This window comes from Lissotriton helveticus, chromosome 1_2, assembly GCF_964261635.1.
Source record: "Lissotriton helveticus chromosome 1_2, aLisHel1.1, whole genome shotgun sequence".
NCBI lineage: Eukaryota > Metazoa > Chordata > Amphibia > Caudata > Salamandridae > Lissotriton > Lissotriton helveticus.
This window is the reverse complement of record NC_136058.1, coordinates 25,341,882-25,356,146: the sequence shown is the minus strand read 5'-3', so window position 1 is coordinate 25,356,146 and position 14,265 is coordinate 25,341,882.

The window sequence follows — 14,265 nt, the reverse complement described above, 5'->3', positions numbered from 1 at the left end:
CAAGATACTGGTAGTCAGTTCTGTTCCTCCAACCTATAAGGTGCACAACGCTTGCAAAGCATTATTTCTATCAAATCTACACAACCATCTAGAACATACAGTCTGTAAGGATCCTAGAGAGATGTCAATTCCTATCTCTGGCCATCCCAAGCCCAATGGAGTCCAAACAAGAATAGCCTATCAACAGAATACAGCTCAGCTATCATGATCCTCAGAGAAGCATCAGCAATCAAAGCAAGAGTTATTTTCATAACATGTAATAAGACAATTCAGAGAAGCATCAGAAGTTTAAGCAAGAGTTTTAAAAAAAACTTTAATCAAGACAACATCTTTAGATCCTATCCATTCAATTACAATCCAGATAGACAGAATCCAAGAGAGTGATATATTAATTATTTAGGAAAAAATGAATCCCATCATCCATATTATGACCATGTGTGATTGTCCTCAATTTGCAAATCCATCTTGCCTCATTCTGTCTCAGGGTAAGTTCTCTTTTGCCAAACTTTTATTGAGTACCACATTGTCAGTGCCATAGAACCAAAAAGTGCTGTTATCTTGATGGAATTTAACATAGTGTTCGGCCAAGGGGTATTTACTATCCCCATTTATTATGGCTCTCCTATGTTCTTGTATTCGGAGTTTGAGTTGCCTCTTTGTGCTTCTGACATATATCATATCACAAGGGCATCCAATGACATACACGACATAAGATGGATTACAGTTAATGAATTGCCTAATTGGATACGATAGTGATTCATTATAACAGAAGCTTTTGGTCTTATTAACCCCAGATTTACAGATATTAAAGGAACAACAAGTATAAAATCCATTCGGCTTATCCGGTAACCACGTCTCTGATCTAATTTGTGTGGTAATAAAGCTGGGACAACGTTTGTTTTTAAGGGTGACACCTCTCCTATACATAATTTTATATATAAAGTGTCAGATTTCAATGTATTTGCCTGAGACAAAATTAAGAAAGTGTTTAACATCAAAGTCTTGCAGGAAGGAGCCACCCACCCTCCATCTATGTAGTGGCTCCCTGATGCAGGGTAAGTCAAGTCAGCAAAGTGTGCTGCCTTGTGTAACTCCAGATGGGTAATGCAATGCAGTAGCGCGCTATCTGTTCCTGCTTACTTTGTCACTGCTCACATATGTTTGTGACCAAATTTTCCCCCCTCCTGAATGATGCTAAACCAACCTCAAAAGGGTACATATTTGGACCATGTCTAAAATTACCTATAGAACACATTATCAGAATTGACATCCACTGTTATTATTGATATGCTTGTTACCATATTGTGACTGACTTTAAATATTGTATACCGACACTGACCTAAACTACACAGAGTCAGTTTCACATGTTGTATTAGGGGATGTCTTTCTACTGATGGTGTGTTGTATATATCTTTATCTCAATTTCTGGTGTTGGTTTGGACTTGCACTTATGTTAGCATGACAATGGCAGACCCTCTTAGAAACATCATGTACATTTGCAACATGATGTAATATGTGTAGTGCCCTCATGAACCCTGTAGCATGTAAATGAATCATACCACAAACGGAGCTTGGTTTTACACATCTTTATTCTCTAGAGTGCAACTGTTAACTGAACTGTACTGTGTCACTAATTGTACTAACCACATCCAAACACCTAAATCACAGGAATATTAAGTCTGTTAGGGAACATAATGGTCCCACACTCTTTAATACACAAGACCCTACAATATGTGTTCCTTTTTCTCCTTAGATAACATGACACCAGACATGGCAAGAACATTTGAAGCCAGATGCAACAGATACAGGCACGTCAGGAAGGTCACAAAGGCCTACAGGTGGAAAGTGCCATCCACCAGCAGGCAAAGGTCAGTTGATCTGGAGGAGTAGGAACAGGTCCGAAACCAACACACCAGGTGCAACTACAGGATCTGAGCGTGCCAGACAGCAGGCACCTATGAGTACACCAACCGCAGCAGGACCATCATGTGTGGCACAAGTGCCACTGGCCACCACACAGGCCACAGGTAGGAACCTCTACTGTACTGGATGCTCAGCCATGGGGGAACATCAACATTGCGACAGGACCCTATTGCGACAGGACCTCTGCAATTTAGCCGAGCGCGTTATGGCCTCGGAGACCAGGATAGGAGAGGCGGAAGACAACCTACAGACTCTTAAAAAAGATCTGGTAGACCTCCAGGCCTCACATAAGCAGCTGCTGTGGAAGGTGGATGACGCGGAAAATAGGGCGAGACGCAATAACCTCCGCTTTGTAGGATTTCGGGAAGAAATTGAAGGGGCAAGCATGGTAGAGTTCCTCTACTCCTGGCTTCTGCGCACCTTCCCAAAAGACAAGTTCTCCACTTGCTTCGTCATTGAGAGGGCACACAGGGCGCTGCTGGCGAGGCCTCCGGCAGGGCCGCGGCTGCAGCCAGTCATCACCCGCCTCTTAAATTTCCTAGATCGGGACATGATCTGCAGGAAAGCCAGGAAACTGAGGGACATTCGGCACAAAAATGCACATATAATGATTTTCCCAGATTACAGCCAGGAAGTGCAGAAGCAACGGCGCTCCTTTGAATCGGTGAAGGATAAACTGAGGACCCTCCAAATACAGTACATGCTGCTCTTCCTGGCCAAACTAAATGTGATCTACAAGGACAAAAACCCATTTTTTCCTGTCTCCGGAAGAGGCATGACAGTGGCTGGAGGAGCGTCCCCCCCTGGGACGGCAATTGATGGAGGAACGGCGGTCGTCGGAGGGAGATCACACGGGGGAGGCCCTCGAGGCTCACCAAAGCCGCAGAAACTGAGGCAGAAGCGTGGCAGCCGCGATGTGGTGGCGACCCCATACCCCACCATCGTATCGCGATGGAGGAGGCGGCGGCGCACCGCCTTCCTTGATTCGGTTCACCCGGCGGGCTCCCGCTTTAGCTGCCTGGCAGAGCAGATGCGCTCAGAGGAGTACGAGGAGCCTGGTGGGACCTCATCCGAAGGTAAAGAGGTGGAGGGGTCTTCGCTACACCCCTTGGTGTAGGCCATAAAAGGGACATAAGCAAGACACTGTGGTCTCACAGGGGGACACTCAGGACTCTAATTCGTGATAAAGGGACCGTAACGGTCAGCCAAACGTGGACTCTGTGGCCAAGAGCACGCATGTTGAATACCCCCCCTTTTTTCTATACTTGTTGGTATTGAAAGTCTTGGACTGTTTTTCTTTTTTGACTTTGTGTTTTCTTTTTCTTTTTTTTGGTTACATGATTGTGATGTTGCCATCCAACGACTTTCTTGTGGTACAGTAGAGTGGAAAATTAAACTGTTGGGGTAGAGGTGGGGTGGGCGACAGACCTCCTTAACCTGGACAGCTGTATCTCCATCTTTAGGATGGTGATGGGTCTGGAAAGGGGAGAGGGGTGGGGTGGGGGGAGTTCCTGTTGTGAATCACTAAATGGGCAAGGGAGGGGAGGGGGGTTCCTAGGGTTGTGAGGTGGGGGAGTTTATGGTTACGGTTATTGTTTTCAAGCATGATGCAAGCAGAAAGGTTTCTTACACCTATACATCCCACACCAGGGACCAGCCGACACCTGTCGTGACCCAGTTTGATGTCCACTGAAGGGATGGGAGGTTCCGAATTGGATGCCCATGACACTGGGTCTGTTAAAATTCTTACGTGGAACATGAACAGCCTGGGGACCAAGATAAAGCGGGGATTGGTTATGGCCTTTGTTAAGAGGTTGGCCCCGGACATAGTCCTACTCCAAGAAACACATTTGCAAGGTTCAAGGTGTATATTCCTGGCCCGGGGGGCATATAGAATATTGGCTCATGCGGGGTACACATCGGGATCCAGAGGGGTGGCCATTTTAGTCAGGAAGTCTCCCCCTTTTATGGTCTTAGACACTTGGACGGCCCCACAAGGTACATACGTTGGGGTAACAGGGACTTGGAGGCGTCAGAAATTCCCGATCCTCTCAATGTATGCACCTCCTAGACTGCAGGCTAGAACTCTCGCCAGGGTAGCTGACATTATTCTATCCACGCCAGCCACTTTACACGTGATGGAGGGATTGTAATGATGCAGTACACCCCCTCTAGACAGGTCAGGGGTGAGGGCGGATGCCTTGGTCCAGTCCCCTTTGGCTCAGTTTCTAAACACAGTGGGGCTGGCAGATGCCTGGGGATGGCTCCACCCGGAGTCTAAGGTGTACTCTTATTTTTCTGGGGCCCACAAGGTATACTCCAGACCGGACTATGTCTTCTTGCCCCGACATGCGCTTGATGTGGCTAGCCGGGCAGAATACCTGGCGCGAGGCATCTCGGACCACTCTTCGTTGCTGGTGACAGTGGGGAAGAAACATGGGATATAGGGTAGGAGCTGGAGGAGGGCGGCATGGGACCTCCAGAATAAGGACTTGTTACGAGGATTTAGAGCAGATATCAAGGTGAACTTAGCGGACAACCTAGGTTCAGTGCAGTCGGGGGTGACGATCTGGGAAGCTCTGAAGGCGGTCATACGAGATAAAGTACAGAATAGGATAGTGGCAGAAAAGAGGAGAGTGCAGGGTGCTCTCTGTGACCTGGAAGCTTGGGTCTTCGAGCTTGAACACCGCCATGTGGCAGATCGGGAGGAACGTGCGTTACGACAGATGCTGGATATCCAGCAGCAATACAGGGCCTTGGCAACTGACAAGGCCAAGACACAGGCGCAGGCAACCATACACAGGCTCTATGATGTGGGGGATAAATCTGGGAGACTTATGGCATGGCTGATTCGGAGGGAGCAAGAGGCAAGATGGATAGATTGGGTACTTGATGCACATGGCCAAACCAGAACGGCGGACGAACTGATAGCACAGACGTTCGCAGCTTATTACGGGGAGGTCTATGAGGCTCGGGACCTAGGCTCGATGGCTGACATTAGTCAATACTTGGATGGGGTTGAGACTCCCAGTCTGGAAGAGGAGGCACGAGAAAGCCTAGAGGCAGAGATTACAGTAGCAGAGGTGAGAATGGCATTAGCTAAATTGCGCCCGGGGAAGTCTCTGGGGCCTAATGGGTTCCCCACGGAGTTTAAAAAAAATGGCAGACCTCCTTACTGCCCACATTCTGGCTTTGTTCAAGGGAGCATTGGATGAGGGAACGCTCCCCCCGGATCTCTGCATGGCCACAATAGTACATATCTATAAGCAGGGCAAGCGTGTGCGTCTTACCGCCCCATATCTCTGTTGAATGTGGAGGTTAAACTCCTGGCGACGATTCTGGCACTAAGACTGAGGAGAGTGATCCCAGATCTGATACACCTAGACCAGACAGGCTTCCTCCTAGACAGGGCAACTCGACATAACCTGAGGAGGTCCCATAACTGGCTGATGGAGGTGTGTGATCGTGGAGAGCCCCATGTGTTTTTATCCCTCGACGCTGAAAAGGCGTTCAATGCAGTGCACTTGCCCTTTTTGGAAGTGGTGCTGCTAAAGTTCGGATTTGGCCCAAAGTTCCGGAACTGGGTAAACCTTCTCTACACCGATCTACGAGCTAGGGTTAAGGTAAACAGAGTGTTATCAGGGGACTTCCCCATAAGGAGAGGTACCCGGCTGGGGTGCCCTCTATCGACACTGCTGTTTGCCCTCACCATAGAAGTGGTGGCGTGTGAAATACAGCAGGACAGACGGATAACGGGATTAAGAATAGATAAGGGTGACGACCATGAAGAGAACATCTCTCTCTATGCGGATGATATCTTGTTGTACGTTACGCATCCAGAGGTCTCGGTTCCGCATTTGTTCACTTTGCTTGGTCGCTATGGGTCACGCTCAGGCTACACTATAAACTGCCACAAGTCGGTCCTATATAGTCCTAGGGGTCTGAGCATGGGCCCTGCCCTGCTTGCGGCGTTACGGGTTACGACCGAAGGATTTCAATACTTAGGGATATACCTGACACTGGACCGCTCTATCTCGTATGAGAAAAATATCCAACGTCTCCTCACCAATTTGCGGAGGAAGCGATCAGATGGAAGACTCTCCCCCTCACTATACTAGGGCGGGCGGCGATGTATAAAATGATTACCCTGCCGCGGCTATTGTATGCATTTCAAAATGAGTAATTCCCCCTTCCTGCCCAGGTTTTCAAAGAGGTAAATGAGGGGCTTCGAGCATTGCTTTGGTTGGGGAAACAGCCTAGGATAGCCCTGGAGACCCAGCAGAGGGACCAATATAATGGGGGGATCTCCCTACCTAACATTGAGGCCTACTACTGGGCGGAACATCTAGCGCCAATAAATGACTGGCTACATGCCCCAGCAGACCACCCTACTGGAACGGGAAAAAATGGAAAGACGTACGTGTCTACACTATATCTATGGGGTAGGGGACGAGAAACGCTACTATCTGCGACAAGGGTGACTGTAGAGCTGTGGGAACGAGCGACAAGATGGATTGGTTGGCACCACAAACCGTCGAGACAAACCCAGGTATGGCATTGCACTTGAATACGAGAGGTGCATAAGCTGAAAGGGTTCAAAAGGTGGGATGACATTGGTATTTCAATGCTGGGCGACCTGCAGAAACAGGGTGCTTTGAAATCCTTTCAGGTGCTGAGGGCAGAATATGGATTGCACCACAGTTCCTGAACTATGCGCAGGTACGCCACGCCTGGCGGGTGGAGGGGGCGCTTACGGGCCCTCTGCCGGAGTATGCTACACTAGAGGGTCGGCTATTGCAGGACCGGTCTAAATTAGTTTCCCTGACTTACAAAACCGTGCTTAACAATATGCCTGATGCACTGGTGAAATTGAAAAGTGCGTGGGAATCAAATCTGGGAGAGATGGATACCCTAGATTGGGAGACTACCCTTATGCACCCCAGGGAGGTGGCAATAAAATCGAGGCTCTGGCTCATCCAGTTTAAGATTCTCCATAGGGTTTACAAAGACAGATACCGTTTACATCAGATGGGCTGAGCCAGTGATTCTAATTGTTTAAGATGTGGACATGCTGAAGGGAACTTTTATCATACCGTCTGGGAATGTGGGATCCTCCATAGCTATTGGGCCATGATAATGAGGGAGCTTAGTGAAATATGTGAGACGACACTACTGCTGGAGCCTAGATTGGTGCTGCTGGGGATACCAACTGAGGTGGATCTCACCCAACCCCACTTAATTTGTCTGACACTGGCCTTAGTAGTGGCTAAGAGAGATGTGGCTCGGGCCTGGGGATAGCGGACCCCCCGAGTCTAGATGAGTGGAGGAGGGGAATGGATATTTACATGGCTGCCGAAAGAGTGACATATAAAGCTAGAGGTTGCCCGAAGAAGTTTAATAGAGTATGGGGAAAATGACGACGTTACTATGGCTTGGATGGAGGGCTTTGAGCTTGGGGGAACTGTCCTATTTATAGCCCTGGTGTGTGGCAGTGGGGCTCGGATACAGTGCCGTGCCCCAGAAGCAGTTGGAATGTTATCATATATGGATAAGGGGCAATGTTTTGAACAATCTCGGCGATGGTGGGTGGTGGGAGGGGGGAAGACAGGGTGTGATGGACAATCTCCTGTGACATGCTTGTACTGTTTTTCTGGGTTGAAAAAGCAAATAAAAATATATTTAAAAAAAAGAGTAAGCCCATATATACCGGGAAAACAAATGTTCCATTATTTCGAACCATTGGAGTGTAAATTCAAGGCATATGGCCCTGAAAAGATACAGAACGTTCGGGAAAAAGAGCATCTATATCACTTTACACCTGCAACCTATGGATTGATGTAAATTGTTTAACCGTGCTAGGTCTTTTTAGCTTTTTTCCTTAAGGGGCTCCATATTATCACATTTTTGCAGACAAACTAATATCAAGATATATGGCTTTTTCAACTACCTGACTGTCTATCATTTTGACCTTATCGTTAAGAACTATCTGTGTCTTATTTCTATTCAGAGCATAACTGGAAATGCCCCGAAGAGATCAGCCTCATCCTCGATCGCCGCTATAATGGAACTTGGATCTAAACTTACACGAGCAATGTCATCTGCATAGGCCAGTGTCTTAGTTGCCCAATTTTACGACCATATTGCTGGAATTTGATGATTGCATTCTAACCTTCGGATAAATGTATTGATATAAACCGTAAATAAAAGAGGAGAGCAAGGACAACCCTGCCTGGCTCCACCAGAGATTAAACATTTTCAGAAAGAATGCCATTCGCCATGACTACCACCGTGAGTTCGACATATAGCATTTTAACTACTTGGATAAACCCATACCCAGTGCCGATTCTAGACATTGCTATCCAGAGGTATTGCCAGGAGACCCTATCAAAGGGTTTCTCTGCATCCAATAGGATAAGAGCCACAGGGTCTCCAGCAACATTGGTAAAATCAAAAAGTAATATAACTCTCCGCATATGATCTACTGTAGACCTCCTGGGAATTAACCTGTGATGACATACCGAACGAAGTACCAAAATAGTCTTAATAAATTATTGGTGCTGGTCGCATAGCCAATATCTTTGAATACATTTCAGAGTCACCATTTATCAAGGTAATCAGGGAGTAGGAACCCAGTTTAAAAGAAGATTTATTTATTTTTAAAACACAATTTTAACTGAGGACACTGAACCAGGGGATCGTCCAACATTAAAAATATGTAAGAATAATTCGGTTATAATTCCTTTTAACTGAGGGCAAAAAATTAGAGAAACTTTGGTCGGGATGCCATGTGTACCGGCCTTTAAAAAGCTATTTATGGAAAATAAATTCTCAATCCATTGTGGAGAGTTGTCTAGACTTTCCTGATCCTCTTTAGAGAATTGAGTTGATATATTCCACAATATCACTCCATTGAATTCCAGTTCAGGCCTTATTTAGGGTTTGGTAATACCTCCTAAATGCAGCCCTGATCATATCTGGATCGGTAATCTTTCCTTAAACCGGGTCTTTAATTTCTCAGATTAGGTTAGACATTATTTGTTGCCTATTCTCTACTTCAAGATGATGACCGGCCTGTTCATTAAGCTCGTACATTGCTTCTTTTGGAGTTGTTAATATGCTCATTGCCTTATTCACCAAGAAACACAATAGCAGTTTTAGCAATCACCACCCGTTGTTGTTCTACCTCTGAATCACTTCCCCCATGAACAGCCCTCACTAGACCCTCCTCAGCCATCACCAAATCATCCTGTAGATGCTTCATTGTTTGCTTAGCGCATTTACTATAATTCAGGGAGTATCTCAATGTTTCCTCCCATATACTCGCTTTGAAGTTGTCCCACACTGTCTCAATTGATGTACTCCCCAGATTATCCCCTAGAACCATAGCGATCCATTGCATTATATGTGTGTGATACTCTTGGTCTACTCGCAGCGTTCTCCCGAAAGTCCACAGTCTCGAATTAGTGTTGGATATATTAATAAATCAATCAGGGGTTTATAAAGTGCGCTACTCTACTCACCCGTGAGGCTCTCAAGGTGCTTGGGGGGGTGCATCTCTGGTTTAGTCGAAAAGCAAGGTCTTGAGGTTCTTCCTGAATGTATGTTGGGTAGGGGAGCGTCTGATGTTCACCGGGAGCTCCTTCCAGGTCTTGGCTGCGATGTACGAGAAGGCTCTTCCTTCTGCCCTGTGTCTGCGGATGTGTGGGTTCTCCCCCGGGGCAAGGTCGGCGGAGCAGAGGTTACTCTTGGGTATGTGGAAGGAGAATATGTCATTGAGGTATTTGGGTCCGTTGTTGTGGAGGGATATGTAGGCATGGGTGAGGAGTTTAAAGTTGACTCCCTTCTCGACAGGGAGCCAGTGGAGGTCTTGTAGGTGTTGGGTCATGTGTTTGTGCCTTGGAGTCCAAGGACTAGTCTGGCTGCTGCTTTCTGGATTGTTTGGAGCTTGTGTAGAAGAGTTCTGTTAATTCTGACGTGGAGGGCGTTGCCATAGTCCAGTCTGCTGGTTATGAGTGTGTGGGTGATGGTCTTCCTGCATTCAGAGGGTATCCATTTAAAGGTCTTGCAGAGGATGCGAAGGCAGTTGAAACTGGTGGAGACGACGGACTTGATCTGGCGGGTCATGGTAAGGGAGGAGTCGAGGATCATGCCCTGGTTTTGTGTGTGGTCCGTAGGGGTGGGTGGGCTTCCGAGGGTGGAGGGCCACTACGTGTTTTTCCATGCGGAGGGAGGATAAGCACCTCAGTCTTCTCTGAGTTGGGCTTTAGGCAGATATCTTTCATCCAGGCTGTAACGTCTTTCATTCCTTCCTGGAAGCAGAGTCTGGTGTCTTCGGGGTTCTTCATGAGGGAAAGGATGAGTTTGGTGTTGTCAGCAGGGGATACTATGCTGAGCCCATGCTGTCTGATGATGGCGGCGAGGGGGGCTAAGTAGATGTTGAAAAGCGTGGGGCTGAGCGATGATCCTTGAGCTATGCCGCAGTTGATCTCTGTGGGTTTGGAGAGGAAGGCGGGAGTCTGATCCTCTGGGTTCTGTTGAAAAGAAAGGATTGGATCCAGTTGAGGGCGGTTCCTTGTATTTCCATGTTGGGAAGTCTGGCTGCAAGAGTGTGTTGTGAGATGGTGTCGAAGGCTGCAGAGAGGTCTAGCAGGATGAGGGCCACAGTGTGTCCCTGGTCGGCAGCATGCAGATGTCATCAGTGGCGCGAGGAGGGCGGTCTCAGTGCTGTGGTTGCTGCGGAATCCAGACTGGGTGGGGTCTAGGATGGAGTTCTCTTAGATGAAGGTGGTCAGCTGGGCATTTCAAATTCTCTCTGTGACTTTGGCCACAAAGGAGAGGAGAGAGATTGGCCGGTAGTTTTTAAGGTCCGTCGGGTCGGCCACGGGTTTCTTGAGGAGGGGTTTAATCTCTGCCTTCTTCCAGTCATCAGGGAAGGTACCAGACTTGAAGGAAGCGTTGATGGTTGGTCAGTCCGAGTTCGTGTGCGAGGGCGGTGGTGGCCCAGTGGTAGATGTGCGGTGAGCAGGCATCCGTGGGGGCTCCTGACTCAGTAATTTCCATGGTTTTGGTGATGTGTTCGACAGTGGTGGGATTCAAGGTCGTGACGGTTGGCTTGTTCACTCTGGTGAGTAGAGTGGTGGTGTTCGGTGTGTGTTCGCTGAAATTATCGTAGAGGTTCTTTATTTTCAGATGTAAGTAGGAGCTGGCTTGTTGCAAAGTTCCTGGGACATTTGTGGTTTTGTGGGGGCGTTTTGCGAAATGCTGTCTGACGTTGAACAGTACTTTGGCGTTGGTTGCATTGGTGTGGATGAAGTTCTTAATGAAGGTCCGTTTGGTGTCTCTGAAATGCTGGTGGTATTCCTTCGGGCACTCCGGTGGTTGTTCGGGGCTTCCGTGGTTCTCCGGTTTCGCAAGGTTATCTCGAGGTGTTTGCAGGAGCATCTGGCTTCTTGTAGTTCTGTGGTGAACCAGGCGGCCTTCAGGGGGCTTTGTTTGGCAGGGTGGCGGAAGGGTGCGTGCTTGTTGGCACAGCGGGAGAGCCAGCAGTGAAGTTCTTTGGCTGTGGAGTAGGCATCAGTCATGGCGCAGGCGGGGTCTAGGAGAAGGGTGGTGTTGAGGTGGTCCTCTGTGATCTTGCTCCAGTTCCTTCATGGTGGGTGCAGGATGGGTTTAGGTGTGGTGGTGGTATTGAAGGTAAAGTGTACGCAGTGGTGTTCCGTCCAGAGGGGCTCGGTGGTGTGGCTGAAGCGGATGTTGGTCTATCCTGCGAAGATGGGGTCGAGTGTTAGACCTGCTCTGTGCATGGGGGTGTTGACAAGCTGCTTCAGGCCAAGGTTGGCGAGGTTGTCAAGGAGGGTAGTGGAAGCGGTGTTGCTTCGGTTGTCGAAGTGAAATTTCATGTCCCCGAGTAGGATGTAGTCCATGGAGGTGCCGGTGTGGGGTGCGATGAGCTCGGGGATGGTAGTTGCGGCCAGGGTGCGAGGTCCCGGGGGTCTGTTGGTGAGGGTGCCGCGAAACATGGTCCTGGAGTTGGTCTGGATCTGGAAGTGGAGATGTTCTGTGTTGGAGTGGGGGTCGTTTTTGCTGGAGGTGGAGAGTCGGAGGTACGTCTTGTGTGCAATGGCGAGTCTTCCTCCTGGGCGGTGGGGGCAGTCCATCCTCTGGATCTTGTAACCGTCTGCGTTGGCGGTGGCGATGTCGGGCCGGAGGTGGTGTTGGTACAGGTTTCCTTGAAGAAGGCTACGTCGGGCGCAAGGGTGTCAATCAGGTCCCAGATCTCTATGGCATGTCTTTGTAGGGAGCGCACGTTGAGGAGAATGCAAGTCAGGGCAAGTCAGGGCTCTGGTGGTGCTTGCGTCCGGTGGCCCTTCGTCGGTCGAGGGGGCGATGTTGATGGTGAATGATCTTCGGCAATGTCTTCAGGAGAACTGGCCGTGGGAGGTGTTTGGTGTGGATCTTTGGCAGTCGGTGTGTCTTCCAGGATGGAGTGCATGGAGGGTGGCTGTGTCAAATCGGCGGCGCTTATGAGATCCAGGATCCACCTCTAAGTCATTGACCTATAGGTTATGGTCTGATAAAACCTGTGGTAGCTTCTCTATATAACATTTTGAGCTTAATGTATCAGAAACAAACATACACTCAAGTGTAGTGTGGCTTGTATGCAGATTAGAATAAGTAAATCCTAAATTGATTGGTTTTAGCATATGCAGCAATTAATCAGACCATGGAACTGGCACAAATTCTTCAATGCCTGAAACCCCTTTGGTTTCCTACCCGTATACCCCCACCCTTCCTCCATGGACCAATCACAAGGTAAATTGATATTACAGTCCCCACATAAAATAAGTGGGAGTAGCCAATGGCGAAGTTCACTAGAAATGGTATCAAGCCCACAGGGGTCATCATCACTATAACTCCCAGTGTCAGCTTCTCTCCCAAACTAAGGGCCCGATTACGATTGCGGTGAATCCGCACCCTCTGCGCCGGCGGAAGCCACCGCCGGGACGGAGGATGCGCATTCACCGCTGCGTTGTGAGAAATGACCCCCCGCTAGATTAGGATGGCAGGGGGGTCATCTCCGACGTGGAGACCGTCCGTGGCTTTTCCGCCGCAGAAAAGCTCTAATATGGTGGCGGTGTCTATCAGACACCACCAGCAATATTAGGATTTGCTTTGTGATAAGCCTTTCCGCGGCGGCAATGCTGCCACGAAAAGGCATGGGCCCGTTGAGGGCCCCCAGGGTGAAGGGGGGGTGGGGGTGCACATGGGGGGTACCTATGATACTCCCCTGTATTTGCATGCACAAAGCGGCAGGCACATTGCGGCGGGCGCTGCTTCAAGCAGCACCCGCCGCAATGTTAAAAATACAGGATGTGACCGCCAAGGTGGCGGTCACATCCTAATTTGCACGGAGGGACCGCCGCTGCCCCTGCGGACGGTTCCTCCACCTCTGGGGTGGCGGACGGATGCAGGTCCGTCCGCCGTCCTAATAGGGCCCTTAATTGGCACTCCATAATGACCCACTGGCCACATTTGACTGAACTTGAACATGCACATTGAATACCACTTCCTTAGACCAAAATGGCTACACCCCTTACCCTAGCCACTGAGTTTTTGCACTGATTAACCTATACCCTAATAATTTTAATAAATGCAATTGTGACCCTTCAATATGCGTTTCCTGCTTACAGATAATATTTGCACCAAACAATTGTAGCCCACCACAACCCTCTGCCTTTTTGTAGTGTCGTTGAGACCACAAATGTTGATAGTGACCACTCCAAGTCTGCCCATACCTATTAACCGGACTCTGGAGCCGCACAACTACACAACCAATCCTCCAATGTAGACCCCATATAAAAAAATAACCCATTTCTCTTTGTTACCCTTCTGAGGGTCCCCTCCCTCGCCTCTCTCCCCCCTACCGACCACCACAACTTCGGCAACCAGGCTCAATCATGAGCCTGCATGAGGACATCTGGACCACTGCTCCTCTCCCTTCACCTCTCTTCCCCCATTTTCTTCTTTTCTTTTTTTTTGCCTCAGATACTCAGTAACAAATGCTACCACCCCAAGAAAGCAAAATGTCAACATGAGGCCTACATATATTCAAACTTCTTTTTTACCCCCAAGGGCCCCTGCTAGAATATCATCCAGGAGCTTCTGGGCTTGAATTTCAGAGGTGAAACTAAAATTCTGACCATGATAAACTACTTTCAACCTTGCCAGGTTTTGTAAAAATACTAATGCTCCTGCTGACTGAAGAGGAGTTATAAGCTGTCTAAGCCTCCATGTCTTCTCCACAGTGGCATGTGCAAAATCTCCGAAATATCAGTACAGGTT